This window comes from Anoplopoma fimbria, chromosome 23 (assembly GCF_027596085.1).
Source record: "Anoplopoma fimbria isolate UVic2021 breed Golden Eagle Sablefish chromosome 23, Afim_UVic_2022, whole genome shotgun sequence".
Classification (NCBI taxonomy): domain Eukaryota; kingdom Metazoa; phylum Chordata; class Actinopteri; order Perciformes; family Anoplopomatidae; genus Anoplopoma; species Anoplopoma fimbria.
The window spans coordinates 9,320,594-9,343,769 of record NC_072471.1 but is presented as its reverse complement, the minus strand read 5'-3'; the positions used below and the strand labels follow the sequence as shown (position 1 = coordinate 9,343,769).

The 23,176-nt window shown below is 40.9% G+C and overlaps 1 protein-coding gene across 1 annotated transcript in view; it reads left to right on the top strand.

Moving 5' to 3' along the window:
* Positions 1–23,176, top strand: part of cacna1c (calcium channel, voltage-dependent, L type, alpha 1C subunit) — a 173,552-nt gene that overhangs the window by 83,317 nt on the left and 67,059 nt on the right.

Sequence of the window (23,176 nt, the reverse complement as noted above, 5' to 3'; positions counted from 1 at the left end):
ACAAGACACAAAATAAAGACGTAAAATTAGCCGCCGAGACCGTATTCTGAGTGACAAATTAGTTTTCTTCTTTCTTCAGTTGTTAACTACTCTGACAATGTTTTTTTTTTGAAGTTGTCATTCAGAGAAAATGCGTGTTGAGTCGCTGCATTAGCAAATAGAGCCATGGGGATTGTTTCCTTGACTGAAAGCACTGACCACTGTTGCACTCAACTAGTTACACATGTCTTCTTTCCAGACATTTTTAATCTATCATGTGGAGACAGGCTGATTCTGCTCCCCCCCTCCCCCCAAGGTTTGGAAAGGATGGAGGGAAGAAAGAAATGACAACAAGGGCTTGTAATTCTTGTTGTTGTTGTTTTTTCTTTTTGTCTTTTGCTATTTTTTCTATTTTTTTTTCTCTCTTCATTTCCACAGAAAGATTTAAAGCATCCATATTTCATTGATTATCCCTCTCCTGAAATCTTTCACCCCTTTTACTACATTTTTTCCCTCTCTTTGTTCTCGTTCTCTAAAAGGGAAAAAGGCTGGACCACCTTTGCAGTTTAAACTAGGGCTGTGCGATTTATTGTTTCAGTATCAACTTTGCAATGTGTGCATGTGCAATAGTCACCGGACGTGTGATGTCTGTAAAATAATTCTTCATGCTACAAACTTTGGCTGCTTGCCCCATAAGGATACTTGTATGGTTCTCATATTCCTGAACTAATCCAGTGTTTCCCATTAATTACCTACAGTAAAAGTTGGCCCGTCAATATTCCTTTTTTTTTTATTCATATGGCGATATATATATTGCAGGAAAAGAAATATTTCAATGTCAGTCTTAAATTCTCAGAATGCTGTTTCTGCAAAGCAAGAAGCAGAGGGTTGTGCTTCACTGCTGTACTCACTGAATTCCCCTTCCTATTCCCTTTCCTGAGTTATTAACCTATCATGAGTCAGAAAAGCGTGTGAACAGGAAGTTTCGCATGGTCAAATATGGCTGCCAGGTTCTGCGTGCTCCTCTGAGGGGGGCTCAGGGTAGAGGGGCTATGAACGGCTATGCTGAGTGTGTACATGTGCGTGTGTATGTGTGGGACAGGGTGACGCATCATGCGGCAGTAGTCTGAATATTTTAGCAGGAAACATTAGTGACGCTTTTCCCTCTCACTTTCATCATTCTCTCCCCTCTTGCTTTCCTTTTCTCAGCATTTTTTTCTTTGCCTCGTTCTCTATTATTCCCATTCAGCGCGATGAAGAACACCTATTAGAACGGTGGTGACAGTCTTTGCTCCGAGTACAAACACATGCTTTGCTAGTGGCCGGGAGTGTTTAGTGAATTTCTTAAGGGCGATGAAATGCAACCCCCAAAATGTTTCTCCTTCCAACTCTGGTTCTTACGTTGTAGTCCCTTCAGGTGAAGACATTCCGCAGGGGAGCGTTCATGCAATTTACTGATTTCACGTACACCTTCAGTTTAATCCTCCCAGTAAGTGTGTGTCTGTATACCAGTATAATCCCTGTAGTATACCCTATACAAATTGTGTTAAGTGTTGTTATGTATAATTAATTCAGCATATTAGCCTTCAGCATCTCTTTGTGTCAGAGCTCCTCTTAGACATTATAGATTTATTATTTCTGTGCATGTGAGAGACACATAGAGCCATAACCACAGATACGTACACATTTATGTGCACTTCATCTGTCATACTTCTTTTTTTTTTTCTCTATCTCTCTTTTCCCCCATTTTCCTCACTGCTTTCATTTCACTTTTTACTTAAATTTCTTCCTGTTTCACCCTCTCTGTTAGTCTTTCTGCTGGCATCGGTCTCTTCTTTTTGTCATTAAACAGTACGTAGGTTACGAGTCCCATATGTAGAAGCAATATATACCTGCTTTAATAAGCATGAGAAATAATAACCAGCATTGGTAAACACACAAACGAGCGTTAGTGGGTAATCAATATTTTTATTATTGTCACAAATCTCATCAGAAGGTCCAAACCAACGATAAAGTGATGTCTGTTTCTGTCTTTTCATTGGGTTTTTTGACAATAAAAAAAATGTAAAAACGACAATCTTCTGCTCCAATTGTAGCGACACCGATAGCAGAGCATCAGCATCAACAGTTCTATGTTGTGTTAAAAGTATTAACACATCAATCTGCAAGCGTGGATTGAGTTTGATGTGATGATCCCACAAATCTCCCTGGAAGATGCAGTGCAAAACTGCAGAAGATTACGACTTCAGCCACACATCATCATCATTCATGTATGCGTTTGTCACTTACACAGACATTCACATGAACAACGGCCTGTGAGAAGCCACTGAGCTGTCAGAGCAAAAAGAGGAAGGAGAACAAAAGTGTTTCAAAGACAGTTTCATGTGTGTTCGTGTCTTGTTGGAGTTGCATATGCTTTCAATATTGTTTTCATAAAATATCTCCGCACACATGCACACACATAATGTACCACAGTGTCGCTAAATTTACAAACTTGTTGCCTTGGAAACACTGAGGAAGGCTTTCTGCCAGCTAGTTAACACAATGGAATTATAGACACGTGTTCGTGTTAGTGTATGTGTGTGTGTTGGACACAGCCGTGGAATTGTGGGTATGTTCTCTCCACGTGCTGTGTTGCCTCTCTGTTGTCTTGCTGCCAAGATACTGATAGCTTCAAGATGTAAGAGAGAGAGAGAGAGAGAGTCTACATCAGAATACAGCAAGGGGAGGGGGGGAAAAAAAGACACAAAGTGGACAAAATGTGAAATAAAACGAGGCAGAGACATCTTGCTACTGCTTGCTTCACTGAAAACAAGCCCTGAGAATCCACAGGAGACCCACAAATCACCAGCACTGGTTTTAAAAGGCAAAGGCAACCTTCTCCAAGGAGACTATTTAAAGTGAGCTAGAATGAGCTCAGTGCCATTACATGAGTTTATTACACAAGCAACATGTTCTCGTGGTTTGTGTCTGTCTGCGAGAGGCTGTTCAGAAAATACACTCAGACGAGCGGAGAGTTCAATGAGACAATTCAAACAGAAGTCTATTGAATCCTTATTATAGATATTGGATAAGATTGTGTTGGATTCAATTTGATTTGATTAAACTGTGCCCAAAAGTATGGACACTCACATCACATGCTCACATCTCATCCCAAAATGATCAGCATTAATATGCTGCTATAACAACCCCCACTTTCTGGAAAATGCTTGCAACAACATTTTGGAACTTGGCTGCAAGAATTTGCTCCCATTCATATACAAAGGCAATAGTGAGGTCGGGCATTGAAGGTGGGTGGGGGGATCCAATTCATCTCGAAGTGCAGGCCAGTCTAGTTCTTGCACACTAAATTCAGAAAACCATTTCTTGGTGCACGGGGGCATGTTATGTTGAAACAGTAAATGATCCATAGCCAAACTATTGCCACAAAGTTGTAAGCATCTCAAATATCACTGTATATTTCCATTAATTGGAGCTAAGGGCTGGAACTAACTGAATCCAGCCCCAGTCTATAAGTGTCCATACACTGTTATACACAGCATACCATAATGACTTGATTGCTAAACAGAGATGAAATCCGTTTAAACTGAAGCCTTTTCTCTAAAGCTGATCTACTGCTTCAGTGAGCCAAAACCCACTAAAAATATGAAAATAATGTATTTTTTTTAAAAAGTGCCGAGATCATGCAGCTAATCCTGCTAAGCTTTGAACAACGGCCCAGAATGTGCTGTGTGTCCCTGCCCACAGGGGGAGAGGGGAAGTGAGAGGGAGTATGTTTGTGAGTGTGCTTGCGTTTGTGTGTCCCTCGGGTCTTGCTACCCATTGTTAGCCCAGGCCGCCAGTTTGAAACAGACCCCAGCCAAATTGCTCACTTGTGTGTTTCTTTCTAACAGTGCATATGAATCAGTCTGTGAAGGAATATGTATTGTAAGCATGGGCATGCGTGTGTGTATATGTCCATGCACGTACGCATCTGTGTGTTTGTGTGAGGCTTTTTTGGCAGGCGACACAATACAAGTCACCCTCACCACAGGGAGCAGAAGACTTAATGATCTTTAGTGTGTGTGTGTGTGTGTGTGTGTGTGTGTGTGTGTGTGTGTGTGTGTGTGTGTGTGTGTGTGTGTGTGTGTGTGTGTGTGTGTGTGTGTGTGTGTGTGTGTGTGTGTGTGTGTCTATGTGTCACCAATGACTCATCAATGCAGTAGGAAAGATTTGTATATGTGTGTTTTAGAATTACTGTACGCTGTTCATTTGTGTCCATAGACACACATATACCACAGTTTCAGGGTACATACACACATACGCTCTATACGTATCATCTGAGATGATTGGTTGGTTTATTGATGTTGTTTATTGGTGATTGTTTAAGTTTAAGGTTCGGAATTAACCACACTTGGATTAAAATGCTTAAATAAAGCAACTTGTCAAGCATGAATATAACTATCATAAAAATATAAACATTAGTTCGTACAGGATCTCTAATGTAAGGATTTGCTGCTTTTTAAATTTTTATTTTAACATTTATTTTACAACAGCGTGTCTTGTGTATTTATATCGCTGTAAATCAAATATGTTTTGAGGAATTCAAACTCAAAAGTTGCATCAATAGAGCAGAGTGTTTTTTTATTGTTGTTTTTTTGTTTTTTTACAATTTTGGGGGGACTTTTTATAGTCTGAATGATTTATCAATTGATGGACACATTAATTGATCCTGAAAACAGTCATTAGTTTCAGCCATAGTAAAGTGCCCATTCTTTGGTGAAAGGCCAAAATCCCCAGGAAGTAAACTGCTGTTGTAAAAGCACTAGAGGTCAAGGAACTAAAAGGATTTTCATTCTGGGAATAACACTGAGTTTTATGGTGGTTTGTTAAGGTGGTGCAGTCAGAATGTTAAAGAAGCAGACTGGATTGGGTGCCCAGACCCAGGACAGTGGTAACACCGGGCAGCTGCTGAGACTGACTGTTGATCGTGACTATAAAGCACAGCGCTCTGCCCAGATACAGCAGTTTGAACTTGAGGCCAATGTCGATATTTTAGGAGCAAATATTTCAAGCATATCTGCATTCAAAGAGCTAGCTTCAGGCTAAGGAATCCATAAGTAGATCAGCGGTTCAATCCCCGGCTCTTCCAAACCAGTTTGATAGAGAGTAGTGTATGTGTTTGCACCTTGCTCTGTATGAGTGTATGCCTGGCTATGTGTGTGTCTTGTGTGTTTGTTTGTGTGTGTGCGTAGGTATGTTGGGGGATTACACATAGCTTTATAAATCCATTTGTTGAATGCTTATTAACCCCTGTGCCCTTTACTGTGCTTTTAGTGCATCAGCTTAGTACCATGAAATCTCCTTTCAGCTCCATGCTTGCTTCTCGCTCTGACACACACACACACACACACACACAACAATAGAGATGGCCTCATGATAACAGATCACTGCTGAAGGGTTTGTGCTAGAAACGATCAAGGGGGGAAAAAAGAGTCGACTCTTACTCCTCCACCACTCTGCACAACCCTTTTTTTTTTTACTCCTTTTATCTGTTAAAGCTCTTACCTGCCACCTGCTTCCTTGCTCTCCTTCCCTCTCCTGCCCCGTCAGCCATCTTGGCTCCAGGAGGCCACCGGGGACCCGGGCCCCTCTCAGTTTCCCTGCCAGCTGCAGGGAGATTGATGAATCAGAGGTTCCATGGTGACTCCAGTGGGGTCTCGGAGGGGGCCGGTGTGGGGGACAGGCTCCATCGAACACCAAGAAAGCAGAACTAATGGCCATGCTCTGGGGGGAAAGAAGGAAAGGAAGGGGGGGGAGAGGTGTTTGTTTATATATATGACTACGTTTGGTAGACAGACTGACAGATACACAGACTCATCTGAAAATTGTGGCAAAGAAGCAGATAGAATACATATGCAAATGGGTTAAAAACAGCCTGAATGAACAAACATCAAAGAGAGGGAGCTAGGAAGGCAGACAGAGTGGTAAATAAAGAGCTGTAGCATGGAATACAGGACAGTCAGAAAGACAGATGGAGGGAAAATACTGCAGGGAACAGGGATAAAAACAAGATACATGGAGGAGGTGTTGGATTAGAGTAGAAAGATGGAAAGGAGGAAGAAGTTAATGAATGCTGATGACTTACATGCTCACATCTAGATAACATTATGCCGTACTCATTTGAGATGAATATTTACGGATAATGCTGATGCTAATATCTAAGGTAAAGGTGAGGTAAATGTTTGCTACAATGATTGGCTATAACAGAAATCAATCCTATATAATGATATAAGAGGCAATCATAGACCCTCTCACCCATCTGTCCCATCCTTCCTTATTTCCTTTTCCTCTTTTATTTCCTTCCATACTTCCTTTATTCTGTTAAAGCCTTCTCTTACTTTGTGTTATTACTGTTTGTTCCCCTCATCTCTAGTGTTCTGTCATTGGCGGTCATTGGACACAGGGCACTGATGTGTGTGTGTGTGTGTGTGTGTGTGTGTGTGTGTGTGTGTGTGTGTGTGTGTGTGTGTGTGTGTGTGTGTGTGTGTGTGTGTGTGTGTGTGTGTGTGTGTGTGTGTGTGTGTCTGTCCACACTTTATTTTGGAGTTTGTCCATGTGTGTCCATGGCGTTGTGTTTGTGCGGCCTATTCACTATATACCTGCATGTCCTTGTGTCCAGACAGTCACAGTTTGTCCTCTCTGGGGAAGAGTCTCTCTGTGTCTGGTCAATCTGGTGACATCACCCCTAAGCAAACCATTAGGACACGTCGTCCTACAGATGTGCTTCATACAGAGGGAAGAGGTTTAGGTTGCTATGGTGACTAGCAGTGCTCTACAGAATTAGCTGGGAAGCAGGCTAGGTTAACATGTAGGCCAACAAGCTAATCATAATGCGATTGAAGCAGTAATTCAAATAAGATGGAACCCATGTACAAACAAACTATGATTATGTTAATTGAATTATGCTTGTTTAAGGAGTACTCTCAGTTGCAATAAGAAATTGGATAGAGTCCCATTTTCATCACAGCATTGAAGGCCGTTTGGACTCTTTTTTCACGGAGTTATGCCTGGTGTTTATTATTTGCCATAATCAGATTTAGCTATGCTTATTCAGATTTTGATTATTTATAGCGGAATATTACAAAAACATGTATTTTGACTAAAAGCATTGGTCAAAATTCCCACTTAAAGGTTAAACGGTTAATTCTCCTTAATCAGATTCTTAATGCGTGTAAACCTAGCGCATATTGCTAGGATACACAAAGTTATGTCTGCCATATGAATTTCAGCTGACGCCGAAAACAGAAAGCAGTATGCATCATCTGGCTGGGTTGGCACTGGGAGGCTTAGTAAATCAACAACGGTGAATTCTCATCACTGTGTCAAACTTTGGATCACTTGCTCTGTGAGGGAAAACCGCCTGGAACCTTCCAAACCTTCTGCTGCTGTTCTATTTTTTGCTGTCATGCAGATTTTTTCCTATACCAAGCACAGTTTTCAATCAAGATGAATTCATCGTCTATTCCCCTACTGTACAAGATCACCTGCACCAAAGTGTATTTGATCCAAACAACAACAATTAGCTATAAAGTCATGTATTGTAAAGACAAATTCTAAATAGCTCAACAAGTCGTAGAAATGTGAGAATTGTTTGTTTGGAGGGAAAAAAGGAGATCCATACTGTATTAGTAGAATGAGGAACTGTATACTTGGAGGCAGGAGAGAAAAAAGCTGAGAAAAGTCGAGGAAACAAGCGCAGTAATGATGGAGGGATGGATTGCGAGAGCTGGTCAACGTGCCAGACTCAGCGGGGGTTTACATCACAACACTGGGTGGAAAGTTAATGAGAGGCCAACTCTCTCTCTCACACACACACACACACACACAGTAACACACACACCCATGCACACAAGGGGTCCAAAGTTGAGCCAATCTAAATGATTCAATCAAAAACTAACGTTGGCGTGCAAACACAGCTTTTAACAAGTCACTGGTGCTGACACACACACACACACACACACACACACACACACACACACACACACACACACACACACACACACACACACACACACACACACACACACTCAGATAACACTAATGCACCGAACCATACCCTAAGGCATCACACACAGAAAAAGTTTGCAAAGAAAGTTATAATAGAGATTTCTTAAAACAAAGAAAGAAGAAAAGGATCTGTGTGAGGTAAAGGCAGAAATTGTGTGTGTGACGAGGGATGGACATTGCACACGCACACACACACACACACACACACACACACACACACACACACACACACACACACACACACACACACACACACACACACACACACACACACACACAGCAGGGACAAATTGTGAAGCAAGATACAGCAAGGGTAAAATGACAGACTCATGAGGAACTAGATTAATTGTATTAGCCCTCTTTCCTCCCCGTCTCCCTTCCTCTCTCCCTCATCTCTTTCAATGCTTCTTTATCTCTCCCTAAGCAGTGGTTTCTTCTTCAGTCATGCTGCCAGGCTGTAGGCAGTATCATGTGTGACATTAAAGCTAAATTGAACAAAAGTGCAAGCAACCCTTACTACACGTTAGCCTGCGCATTGCTCAAGAATTCAAGGATGAACTGCAGATGTTGACTTGTACAACATCAGTTATGCCTATTTAGGAGTTAAAGTTGCTCTCTTTCTATGTAATTTATATTTATATTTATGTTAATCTTTCTTGGCTCCAACAAACCCTGTTAGTTTCTCTTGTTTTTTCTCTCCTGCTTTGCACTTTTCCTGATTTCTACACTTTAAAATGTATTTTCTTTAGTTCACTCACTTGAACTACCAGCCCCTTCTTCTTATAATTTATCAAGTATCAAGTAATATGTTCCAGTAATTGGTTCTGAGGACAACATGATTTTATCAGTCCTCACGTATGTAAATAAATAGGATGAACAAATCCAGGGTGGCGTTCATTAAAAAGCTGTTGCATCATGAGCTCAAAATTCACTTGGTTTAACAGGATTATAAAATCAAGTAAAATAAGCAGAAACTGTGATTATTCACTTATATGTTCCATTATTTTTGTTGCTGGGTACATTTTGGGGAATTTTGCCCTTTTGACATCTTTTTTGTTCCATAAAGCAGTTGTTTTTACTGTATGAAAATATTGTGCTGTCAAGGAAGTGGCTAGGAATTATTACCCTATACATGTCTTCCTCTTACGTAAAAACGTTATATTTCCCTGTGTGGCGTGACACAACTGCAAAAATGTGTCATTTGATTGTTGTTTGACTCAGAATTTTCTATCGTTGCTGTGGTTCTGTCATAATCCTGTAAACCCTCTGTCAAAACAGTGCCAATGGGCGGCATATGCTTCATATAGAGCTTGCTGTCTTAGCCTTTTTTACGAGCCTCTGGCGAAGGTCCTAAGGATGAGTGTGTTGAAAAGTCAGACGACGGTGAACAGTTGATGTTGCTGCATTTGTTTCTGCAGCCGCCGCTGCTTCACTTGGGTGGCACGCTGTCAGACTTGTTGTGGTTGAACAGTGAAGCAGCTGCTTATTACAAAGTCGACAAACTGCCTTATCTTCGTTGCTAGTTTTAATTCATGGTGCAGAACCCAAAATACTTCCACAGGCTGCTTCTCAGATGCTCTGATTTGAATGATTATCCGATCAGCTCAGTTTTGCTCTCTAGTGTCCATTTTTTATTTAATAGCTTAGTTTACTTATAGGCCAGTAGTGTGCATATCAGTCAAGCTGATTTTACATTTTTAAAGACCTCTGCTAGACCAAAGCATACGACATCTGACAGCTTTTTGTGCTTTATTTAAACAACTCATGAATATACATTTTTTTTAATGTTTGTACAAAGTGGTAATATTTACAATTTCACCTGTATAAACAACAGTTGTTTTGTCCCATTTTTTTTTTTGTCTATGTTTGCAGTTTTGAGGTACTTCTCCAAGCACTGTTTGAAAACCGGAGACTTATGAAATAAACATTTGAGAAGCAACAAAAGTATTCTTCTCCTTAAGGGGCCTTTCCTCCGCTTCCCCCTCAGTTAGACACTCCAGGGTGAAGAGCATAGTGTGTAGAGCAGCAGTCCAAGTGCATTCAAACACAAGTCAGCTCAGAGTTCCCTTGCTAAGAACTTTTAAGGTAAAGTGAGGATAAAGTGATGAATGTGGTAAAAAGGTGGAAGCACATGCACACACACTCCCTCACACACAGGTATGCAATACAAGCATTAGTATTGCATTATTATGCTGTTGTATGCAAACGCACACGGCTGGAATTCTTCCAAGCATCTTGCTCTCCCTTTTTTCCTCTCACTTCATGGTCTTTGACTATGTTTGAGCACCAACCATCATCGATGTCAACAGTCTGCCTTCTCTCGTCCCACTGGAGTCGTGCGCTCTGTCCAGCAGTCCGCCTGTCAAGTCCGGCTTGTTCTAAAATACCATGATGGTAAATGGTAAATGGACTTCAACCATTTAAAGTTGTAACCACTACATGTTATCATTTACCCCTTCACACACTCATTCATACGCCAATGGCAGAGGTGAACCATGCAAGGTGCCACCTGCACATCAGGAGAAACTTAAGTGTCTTGCCCAAGGAAACTTCAACATGGATTGGGGTAGCCGCCGATCTTCTGATTGAAAAACGACCCGCTCTACCTCTGTGCCACAGCCGCCCCGATGTTGGAGCCAGTTCTCTGTAAAGATGTAAAGATGTGGGCACAACAATCACCAACCTCCCGTTGCCAGGTTAGCCTAAATGTTCCTGCAACCGGATATCAGCCAGGAGCAGGAGGTCATTGAGTCCTAGCTGGGTTAGTGTAGCTTCCATCGTGGTTCTCCTTTTGGTGGCGTTTGGTCCATCGGGTCTGGTCGGGTGGTCAACAAATGATGACGGAAATGTAGCGAAATTCATGAGATCTATCGGCCGCCGTTGGACGTCCCCTAATTACGCCGTCTTGACTGGTGAATGTGCGAGGTTGTATTTCCGTGTGGTCTGAGACAGTGAGTTATGTGTCAGATGTGCAAGCTCGTCTGTGTGCGTCTTTCTTGCAGTTAATGATGACCATGTCTGTACAGTAAGTAACAGGGCCGCAAGCCACATCCTTTGTGTCCCCCACTGAGCTGACAGAGAGAGAGTAGGTGGTGTGTGTTTGCTTTGTTTTGTCTTTGATCATAGAAATACCCACAACACACACAGACGGCTCAAAACAGAACATATTGTCACTCTTGTCGCCGAGGTGAGTGAAAAAAAGACTTTATTTTCACCATAATCTGATTTGCTACAGAAAGGAAGAAAGGGGGAAATGAAAGATTGTATATTGGTCATACAGAACAGTGGTTCAAGATGATGCATTTATATTGGCATGTATGTAGAAAAGGCTTTTCTCTCGGGGATGCTACTTTAATCTAATTTAGCAGCATGCACCACAAACCTCTCTTGTGTGTCCCATCAGAGCCCAGCAGACTCGTACAGTATCACTGAGATGTGGTGTATTCATAATGCACAATTCAAGAGATGCTATCGAAAGTTATGTTTGCTCAGAAATTCTGGCAGTATGATGCTGGTTTACCAGAAGAATAAATCAGCGTAACCGGCCACAGCAGCAGCAGAAGCATCATGAATGATTAGAGGAGAGTGAGAGAGCGAGCCTGTCGGATTATATAAACCAAGTCAGCTGATACTGATCAACTGATAGCCTGTGTGGGACTTCAGTGCTCTGCCTGAACTAATGCGGTGCTCCCCAAGCTCACTTAACTCTCCATCCTCACACTTTTTCCTCCATCGTCTCTCCACATCTTGTGATCGTATCAAGAAAATCTCACTTTTTAACTCTACCCGTCTGTCTCATCCTTTCTACATCCTTGTTTGTTTGTGATTGAGGATGTGATACTGCAGAGCCAACCTGGGTATTCCTGTCAGTTTGATTTGAAACAAAAAGTGTTGGAGGTTTCCCAGAGTCAGGAAGAAGAAGTGATTGAAAGAGGGAGAATACGGAGGTTGAAAGGAGACAGGGTGAGGACAGATCCTCTGTGGTTTCCACAGTGAAGGAAGAAAGAGAGAAATTATTTTGTTCTCTTCTGCCCTCATTAATAACCCTGTAAGCCTTTTTAATATAGTCCTGCTCAGCCCTTTCCCTCTATCTCTCCTCTTATTTTTTTCTCGTTTTGGCCCATCAGCTAAAATGTGCTTTAGTCAAATCATATGTTAAATACCAACAAAAGATGAGTTGGTCACCCCCTCTCCTCCTTATCTTAATTACTTTCTTTTTCTTTTTCACTTTTCACTTTCGTCAAGTTCAGTTTGTCTTTTTATAGCTTGTGGGTCGCTGTTTCAACAGTGCTACTATGGTAACAGCAGGGAAGTGGGTGTTAGCAGTTAATCCTGTTCGGGTGTCATGGTGGCATTGCTATAGCACCCATAGGAGAGCTGCTCAAGCTCCCTTCTCTTTTAATCACATTTCATCAATAAGGATTTTGGAGGTCAGGGGGTTAGATGCTGGCTTTTGACTCGGATCACTTAATGTCGCGTTTCCATATTCTCCACAGTTCCTCAGTTTCTGCTGAGCAATCTGACTGCTCAAAGATACAGTATGGACTCTTATGTTCTAATGAAGGAGCCAGAGATCTCTCGTTGCCATAGTTCCCTACTTCCCCCTGCTATTATTGTGTTCTGAACTACTTCAGGAAAACTTTTTGTACAGCTCATACACAGTATTAACCTGAGAATGAAAAACATAGTGACATCATTCTTTAGAAAAAATTTCTTTCACTTTATTCTTTATATATTTTATTGAATAACACACATGAAACTACAACAGTGAAAACTAGGAAGTAAATTATGAAACAAAACTAATGAAAGTAGATATTTAAAGCTGGATTAACAATAACTATTTGTGATCTGAAAAGGGTTGCTTTACATTAAATATTTTTGCAATATTATGAGACCTAAAAAAACAAAAACAAATCTGTTGCAAAGTTCAGTTACTTTAGTTCACATTGGAAATGTCTGACTTGAAATGGACATTTCAGTACACATAATAGCGTGATGTAATGAGAGCATATGTTACTTACTGAGGGGAATTGTTATTGATTCCAGCTGCCATTAGAAATAATTGGCATATCAGTTACAGCGCTCATAAAGCAATGGATTCACATTTCCATAATATTTTTTCATTTTTTTCCTCTGACACACCAACACACATTTGTCAGTGTTTTCCCATTGTATCTCCGTTTCTCCATTTTCACAGTGTTGTGCTCCGGTCGCGCTCTACTGGACATTAACCAGGGGAGGAATGATAGAGCAATTCTCAACGCACTTCCAAACACACACACACACACACACACACACACACACACACACACACACACACACACACACACACACACACACACACACACACACAAATAACACACACACACACACTCGCAAACACACTCATTCACAGACGGGGCTTTTCCTGCACTCTGCGGGGAGATAGAGTGGTGTGTTTGGTTCTGATAGGAGCAATACAACCAATTCAACAACGAGGGAGCACAAGAGGGATGGACACAGAGGGAGAGGGAGGCTTAGTGGGTTTTTTTATTTGTCTTTCAGGAGGAAACTTGCTCTCCACAAGATTTTGGATATTGCAACAAAAAAAAATAGAAAGGATATGGAAGTAATTCTGTTTCTCTTCAGAAGTGATTCAATATTTCCTGGTGATTCTAGTGGAAAGCAGTGCTGCTGTATTTCTAATATTTGAAATATTATTTCATTATTTGCCTTCCAGATGTGTAAACATCAGGGCATATTTTAACCTAAGTAGTTTATTCTATCTGCCTCTGTCTATCTGAAATATTCTGTCTGTCATCTTAAGTTTCAAATGAAAACCCTACTCCCATGGCTGTTGGCCCATCCTGCATCATATCTGAGGAGACCATACGTCAACACAGTGGGATTCACACACGTGCACTTCTGTGGGCACATACACACTCATGGTTGTGTTTGATCTCAGTAGGTAAAGGGCTGGAAGGCAAAATTCAGCCCCCTGTCACACACAGCACATATCCCACATCATCACTGTGTGTGTGTGTGTGTGTGTGTGTGTGTGTGTGTGTGTGTGTGTGTGTGTGTGTGTGTGTGTGTGTGTGTGTGTGTGTGTGTGTGTGTGTGTGTGTGTGTGTGTGTGTGTGTTGGTTCGTGTGTTCTCATTTTGCTGTTGTTCAGTCACATAAGTCATAAAAACACAGACTTTGTCAATATTTGTGTTCTGAATCTATCTCTATGTTTACTACAAATTGTAATTTGAAACCGTGTCTGCAGAGGCATGGAAGCTTTCCTTGATAATCCAAGTGTGATACAAGAAAAGTAATCTGAAATGATGAGCTTGATGCACAATGTAGCCTCATATCTCGTTATATGAATCAGGGAATCCTGGGAACCCTCTAATTGCAATGGGCAAACCAAATGAGACTTGCATGAAAAAGTCTTTGGTTTGTCATTCGGGGCACATTTAGGAAGGATGATTACAGTCTGTATCTGATTGGTTGATCCAGCAGATGCCAATGGCACAATGACACCAGTACTTCTCACTTCATTTATTTGTCTCAGTGATTTCTCCATTACTTCAACCCCTCTTGTTCATCCCACTTTTTCAGTATCTTCCTTTTATGAGAACAGGATAAATGATTGGGAGCAAAGAGAACACTGAGGGAGACATGGGGAGGCTGGAGGAGAGAAACAAATGGACAAAAAAGGAGAAGAAAGAGAGCGAGGAGAGAGGTGGATATGGACAGAAGAAAAGGGGAAGTAAGATGAGCGAGAGGAGGGGAGGGCAGTGAGTGAAAGAATGTGCCAACAAGCTCGGCTTCACTTATCTCACTGCGTTTACGGGGAAGGGTTGGGATGACAAAGAGAGATGAGGTGATGTAGAGCTGGATTACACAGTAGTGACCATGTGTTTCATTTCTCATGTTGGCTCTCTTCTGAACAGTTTGTCCTGTATAAATACAGTATGACCATGTAAAGACACTGGGATGTTGGTTGATTGGATGGTGTAACTTCTGGTTCTCAAATAGAATTTCAGAAATAAGAAAAAACTACCCATGAAATTTCACATTGACAAATGTTAAAAAGTAATTTAACAAGTTCAGTTTACCAGTTGTTGTTCCATCTTGTCATAACTGTAAGTGCTGTATTCCTTTACCTTTGTATGACTGAACAAAAGTGAGACATTTCAAGTGCAACTATCATTGTAAAACACATCAACAACTGATGAATAATAATTTATTTTCAATATACTATATTATTATACAACTGTAAATTCTTGTCATTCTATACCACCTTTCAGTCTGTCTCTCTTCCTTATAAATCACAACAGCACGATCAATCCCAGACGCATATTAGATGACTCACACACACACGCACCATACCGTGAGTCATGCAATGAGTTACAGAGTATAGTAATCTATCTGTCAGTTTAGCAAGCAGCTACTCTGATCTTGATGCACTACAGTGATCTGTGCGTTTGTGTGTCACTTCACTTTGTCTTCATTTGTACCTCCGCTTGTGTGACTGCATGTGCAAATGTGAGTGCGCGTATGTACGTGTGAGAAAGTGTACATGTGCATATAGATGAAAGTGTGTGTGTGTGTGTGTGTGTGTGTGTGTGTGTGTGTGTGTGTGTGTGTGTGTGTGTGTGTGTGTGTGTGTGTGTGTGTGTGTGTGTGTGTGTGTGTGTGTGTGTGTGTGTGTGTGTGTGTGTGTGTGTGGTGTGCGGGGCCGTCCAGCATATGTCTTCCTGCGCGGCGAGGCAGGAGAAGTCGTGATAAGTCAGCAAACACATACACACACACACACATCAGAATGCCGAACTGAAGAGGTAGCATTTTACACTTGAGACGGAGAAGAAGAAAGAGGGAATTGTAAGCTGGGATGGAGGGATGAAGAAAAAAGGGTGAGGAAGAGGGGGATGTTTCTTTACCCTTTCACCTTGGCTTTTTCAATTCCCCTCTCTTTACATACAGTATCTTTCTCTCCTTTTCCTCCTCCCATCTCCTGCTTTTCTCTCTCTCTCTTTCTCTCTCTCTCAAGGGTAACAGTTACCTTCCCCTTAGAGGCCAACTAGCATACACACACATTTATGCACACACTCACTAACACACACACACTGTCTATAAGAGATGATTTATACTCCTGTGTTCTATTATTTTTAGACCAATTACTCTGTTTCTCTCTCTCCTTCTCTTTAGCCTCCTTGTTTCCTCTAGTTCACCATTCCCCTCTAAGTATTGTCCCACCTCAGTCTGTATTTGCAGACATTTCTAAATGTTTATTTTGTCTTTAATATCGGTGTCCTCTCCTCCCCATAGGTCAGGTCAACTTTGGCTCTGTGGATGTAAGACTGAAATTGTTTGAGTGTTGTGTGATGGACTGGTGGTGACCTGTCCAGGCTATTCCCCAGCCTTCCTCCCAGTGCATGCTGGGAAAGACCTTAGACCCTCTAACCTAGAACAGGTTTAGGGGATGCAGTTAGTTAGAAAAATAAAAGCTTGATGGTCGCCCAGTTACTGTCTGTCAGAGACATTTCAGGAGTGATGATGTTTGTTGACAGGAAGGCTAAACCTGGAGGTGGACAGATTACAGGTTTTTGTAAGTGAAAGTGACAGAAACTGATGAAGAGTGACAGTAATAATTTGACACATAAGCCATGTTTCCATACACATATTGTTATGCCGTTTTGAAGGATCACATTGGAAAAACATTATGGACACGGCAAAATTCTAGCAAAGTTTATTAATTGTGAAAAATATTTTTTTACAATCTCTGACTGAACTACGCTGTAGCCAAGTTTATTTGCTCCAAGCCAGTTTAAGGAAAAGTGCCTGATTTGCATTTCTTTTTTTGGGGACATTTCAGGAGCTTGTGAGATGGTTCTGCAGTTGTTTAGAGAGAGTTAGCATGGGACAGTCTGTCAATGAGATTTGATGATCTGCATTATGATTCCCAGGAGGGTACTGTTAGTTCTCTTACTAAACAATTAGCCATCTGTCTTGCTCTTACTACCATTAAAGGTGTTAAAAGCCAGCTAGTCAAACCCTTAGCCTGTATCTTCACATTAAGTCAGGATTTCGTCTTTAAAGTTGGCCCTGAAAAAAAACACAGAATACAGTTGACAGCCAACATGAGAAGAAATGTCATGGCATCTGTCTATATTTGGGAGGAAAAAAATGCCATGGAAAAATTGAAAAAGCTGACTTGCGAACCATTTCTCATGACATTGGACAGACTCACCACAAAAACTAAAGGCAACATTAAACAGCCACAGACAGATTGTGTGTCAGTGTTTTCGTCACATGCACACACATACACTCCACGTTACCTTTCTCTGCTATTTTGTAAACCTCTTCCTTTCTTTTTTTGTGTCCTTTCTTCTTTTCATCTTAACTTTCATCCCTCGTCTGGTAGCTACAGTGCTTGTTGCCTGGAAACAGGAGTTTTTGTTTCTCTGTAAAAAAGTTAAAAGTTAATCAGCCACATAAAAACACGTACATAGTAGGAAAACTCTGCCTGTTGTGCAGTTGAGGCACAGCAGATATGCAGCATGTGGTTGTGCTTGTTAGTCTATGGTTGTGTGTGTGCATGAATCTTAATCCATTGTTTAAGGTGATCTATCTTCCTATACAGGGTCAGAGATTACTGATGAACGTAATACAATCTGTTTTTTTCTCTCCCTCTCTTACTCACACACACACAAGCATGGACTGGTACAAGTGTGAATTACGTAATCCTAGTCCAGAGGCCCACAGATTGGATTTTAGGTCTGTTAATGAGACGCATGTTGAGCATATGCTGCATTTGTCTGCTGCGTTTAGATCCGTTGCCTTTCAGCAATGTCATTTAAAGGGACTTTCAAAAGGCTTGACAAATGACATGCTTTGGCCAAAGCAGAACCACAACATATGTGAGTTCCATTGACCTCGGTGGGATTTAAAGGGGTATTCAATCTTTGGATGAATCACTGGCTTTACACTGTACCTGTAACTTCCTGTGTATTCATGCTTTATTTATGATTTGAGACCTGTTTCTTCAGTGGAGAGAGAAGAAAACACATTTTTCATTTCCTGCTCATAGATTGCAGGCTGTCTGACAAAAATGATTGACAATACATCAGGCTTCACAACCTGAGGTGATTTCAAAGATTAAAATTGCTTTAAGATCCTTTTTCGACAAAAGCTCAGCTGTAGGTGTGTACAAAAGATCAATTCTCCCACCCACATCAGAATATTGTCCCAAGTGCTGAGACAGTGACCTATGGATGCTGTTTTTCACTGTTGTGGATTTCAGATCAAAATATATTATGACATTATTAATCTGCCACTCTTCTGTTGAGCTTTGATTAAACATCTTTATTTGTCTCCATGCTGTAGCAATTAAAACAACAGAAAAAAATGCAGACCAATTTTTGCTCACTGACCCAAAACTTAACCCCGTGATTTTATTAAACCGGTATTGTAGGAAAACAAAACATAGACCCTAATTAAGTTGAATTATTGCATCTACTGCAGTATTCATTTTGTTGTTCATCAACAACCTTTATTTCTGTGACGGGACAATCACGAGAGGCCCCAACGTCATTAAACACTAACTGTTACTATATCGAAATGTATTACTGTTGATAAGATGAGACTAAAATGTTTAAAAAGATAAAGAAATCAACATAATTGCCTTTTATTTTCATTGGCATAAAAGATTAAACAAATTATTGTTTATGTCTGTTATTACAGACAGTTGTTGATGTTGTTTTTTCTCAATTCAGCAGTTTTGTGTCCTGTTCTGAGTTTGCCGTATCAGGCACAGTTAAAGTTCAAAATGACAACTAACTGAAACTGTATGATGGTTAATCCACCGCCAAACTGCATATGTTTTATAAACCAAGTACTGCATTATACCACAGATCTTATGTTGTTAACAGTGTGGCATGTTGTAGAAAGCAATGAAAGTTTTATGAGGCCTAAAGGCCTGTGCAGAGTGACAGAGTGACATACTACAGTCTCATATAAGACTCAGTTCAACGCTATCAACTGGTGGTAAGTGGTATGTAAGTATATGACATGGATCACCGGAGCAGGCATAAACACACAATTTCACACACATATACAAGAGCGCACACTGTTGTACACACACACAAACAACACATTGGTATACATGTGCACATACACACAATAGGAAGTCTGGATGCTGTCAGAAGAGTAGTAATTAGGACTGCGTGCTGTGGATATTCTTGGTACAATACTGATCAGTGTCATCCATTTGTGTGTGTGTGTGTGTGTGTGTGTGTGTGTGTGTGTGTGTGTGTGTGTGTGTGTGTGTGTGTGTGTGTGTGTGTGTGTGTGTGTGTGTGTGTGTGTGTGTGTGTGTGTGTGAGAAAGAGAGAGAAAGAGAGAGAGAGTCTGCTGCTGCAGCCCACAGTTTCCATGGTAACGTAGGAACCCATCTTGGTCTCTATGGTAACTTCTGGTTGGCACCCACAGTGATAGAGAGAGAAATAAAGAGAGGGATGGGGGAAGAAGGAGAGGAGGAGGTGGTGAAGACGTAGAAGTGAGGGACAAGAAAGAGAGAGAGACAACAAGAATTGGTAGAGAAGATGTTAGAAGTTGGTTAGATGGAAGAAGAAGAGATGTCAATGCATCTAACGGATCTATTTCTGTCTTCTTTTTTTTGTCTGGGGATAGTTGTTAAGTTATCGCCTCACATGGGCTGGTGGTTAGCTTCAGTTACTAAGGAGGTAGCTTCTGCAAACCTCAGTAACAACAGCCGTTGTATAATTACATGGCCTAATGCATACTAAGTGTAGTCGGATTCTCTTGGCAGCACACTTGTCTTTTCCTAAGTTTCTCTTTCCCATCTTTCCTTGCCCTCATGGAAAAGTGATTAGGAAAAGACATAGCATGGAGACATAGAAAGAACTGGAACAAAATTTCTGAGATTTTTGGAGCAACATCATATAAGCAAAGTCTAAACGGGTTTAGAAACACCAGCAGTCAGACAAAAAGACAGGTTGTCAGAAAGCAAACAGTCGGGGAAGTTAATTGAAAACACTTCATTTGTTCATAATAACCACAATAAGCTTTGTTTTCTCCTCCAATTAAATTTGGGTAATCTGGAAATTTATAAGAAATCGGTACCATTGTCTGACTTCTCGTATTTCTTGCCCTGTCTGACTTCTTTTAGTGATTTGTACGATATATTTATTACAATTAAGAATAATGGCAAAAATAAGATTTTTTTTTGTACGTATCCATTTGTCAAACAGTTACTGTACTAAATGAATCTCTCCTTCTCCTTCACCACAGGTGTATCATTATCCTGCTAAAAGGATATTCACTAGCAATATGAAGCACTCCAGATCCCTTGTACTTACTCTCTCTGCAGTTGCTGCGTCTGAATAAATCATAACCGGATGATGGTAGTGTGTAACTGTATGGTTGTACAGAAATGTTTCCTGTCTGAAGTCAAGTCAGATGCGAGTGAGTCTTCCTTCTGTTCACACGGACTATAAGGGGCTCAAATGTGAAAAAGAATTGCATTTTAAGATTAAATACAAAATAAAGTTACATGAAGTACATGAATTGAATATTTTTGCTGTACACGTTTTGTAAAAAACATGTTATAATATATATTCGTGGCACTCTGTTTCATGTTTTAGTGTTTGAAAAGTTGGTACAGTCTGTTGAGGGTGTTTTTTGTTGTTCTCCTTGATCCATTGACAACTGCATGAAAGCATACACACACATACGTACACACACACACACACACACACACACACACACACACACACACACACACACACACACTAAGCTTCTGCCTGTCCATGTTTTTTTTTTCAAAAACAGCTTAATGGCTAATCCTGTCTAGCAGCACATACACATACACAGAAGGTCATGGCGAATGGAAACATCGTCCGCTGTATGGTAGAATGTCGATACCATAATCTGATTGGCCTAGCTGATGGATAGGCGCTTTGGTTGACCTATCAGAGCTAACTGAATTATTGCTCCCACATACTCACCTTTCTGTCATTCTGTCTGCCTTCTTCTGTCTCTTTAGTCTGCCTCTCGTTCTCTCTCTCTCTCCTCCTCCCTCTCTGTCTCTCATCTTTTCTCTCTCATTTCTTCCCAGTCACTAACCAGATTAGTCGTGCCCCTTATGGATTTTGCCCTTTATGGGTCTGTATGAACGGAAGGAAATGAGGTAGAGGAGTGTGTGTGTGTGTCAGGCTGAGCTGTTCCAACCAGATGTTTTTCTCTGTTTTATTCTCCTGAGCGCCGCACTGTCTGCCTGTCACCGGCAGATACACAGCCTGGGTGTATGTATGTGTGTGTCTGTGTATGTGTTTGAGAGAGAATGTGATGGAGAGCTTTTGTGTATTTGAGAGGAAGGATAAGTGTGAGTGTGAGTGTGTGTGTGTGCATTTTTTAGATTAATTACTTCCGCATAGACTGCTAATACTCGCTGTGTGGTGGAGGGTCTGCAGAACGAATGATGACTATAAAAATAATCAATTCTCCAGGCTCTGAAACCGACATACACACAGATAGAAAAAACGGTATTTAATCTTGATCTTTATCTTTAAGCTGAACACTTTTGTGCCAATAAAGCACACTAGATGGACTTGAATTGAAATGAGAGGAACAACCGAGACGAGAAGCAAAACAAGTTTAAGACGGCTTTCTGAGCAGCCCATCCAGGTGCAGAAACCCTGAACCTAAAATCAACTCGCCTTTCAAGTCTTTCAAACTGTGCAAATCCACCGTATTATAATTCATGTCATTCCCTCCACCGTCAAGCATCCTGAGCATTTTTTAAGTGTGGGGAAAAAAAACCACTTCCAAATCATAGCCTGTATGATAATCACATCATTAAGGAGACAAAATCAAAGCATGATTCTTTTATCAATATCTTGAAAGTGCAATGCGGTGTCAGCTGCTGAGAAGATAGTACACCGTCTGTAAATCCAACTCAAATAATCACCTCTCTCACCCAAAGTTCTTAGAAGTTACAATTGTGACAGTGAAACCACATCTGTCGTGTCAAAAACAGTGGCTACATAGAGCAGACGACTGATTCCCATGGCCCAGAACATGTGTGTATGCGAGTGGCCTAAGTTGTTTGCTTAGCTGGACCGAGTTAAGACTCACATCAGCCTCACCAGCAAATCTTCATGCAGCCTCTGTATATGTGAGCTTATCCAACACTTACACGGTCTTTTAACTTTAACAACCCATTCTTACTAGCTGTTATGGATGGATCATTTGAGTAAAACTCATTTGAATAACTTCAACTCCACTTTTTACAGTCAGTATCTTTAGAATATATACTAGATACACTAAATAGGGATTTATTTATAGATAGTTTCAAAGATAAAGAAGGTTCTGTTTCTAGGAGTTACTCTTGCACAGGTGCACATCTTAATAAGCCCGATAAAAGACCATCATTACATTGTTTCATGGTGATTCTTTGCCAACTTTATCAGCTGTGAGGCTTTTTTGGTAAACTTGGACATATACGTACATATAAGCTGTGGCCCTTCAGCCTCAGGTTCAGCTGGTTTCCTCCCAGGGTTGGGGCTTTGAGTCTGGAGAGACCTGGCTGGCCTTCTGTCCCAAACCTCTGGCCCTCTGTGAGTGTATGTCCATGGGAAAACAGTGGGAACAGGAGGAGGAGCAGGGACGGAGATAGATGGATAGACTGATGGATGGAGCTAAATATAATTTTACTTTTATGTACCTCAGAGGGACAGAGATTGTTTCCGAATAAAGACTTTTTGTTTGTTTGTTTAAGCAGCAGCTTAATAGTTGCATCATCGCCTTGATCTTATTTCTGTTACAAAACTGAAAAATAAATATAATGCAGATATGACTGATGATTGGGCGTATGATGAATTGTCTGTACGTTTATGATGGTCAGAAAGTTACATAATTCCTTTCTCCGTCTCGAGGCCATTTCAGGACATTTCCCAGGACCCTTTTAGGCAGGGGTCATCACTATGACAACAATCTCTGAGGAACTCTGTAGTAGAAGAGTTGCTCGTGTGTTTGTGCATGTGTGTAAACATGCACACACGCTTACATTCCTCCCCAGATAGCAGCCTCTTCGGACAGGAAGAGAGTTGCTTTGATTAAGTAATCCAAAATGCTTTGATTGTTTACTCGATTAC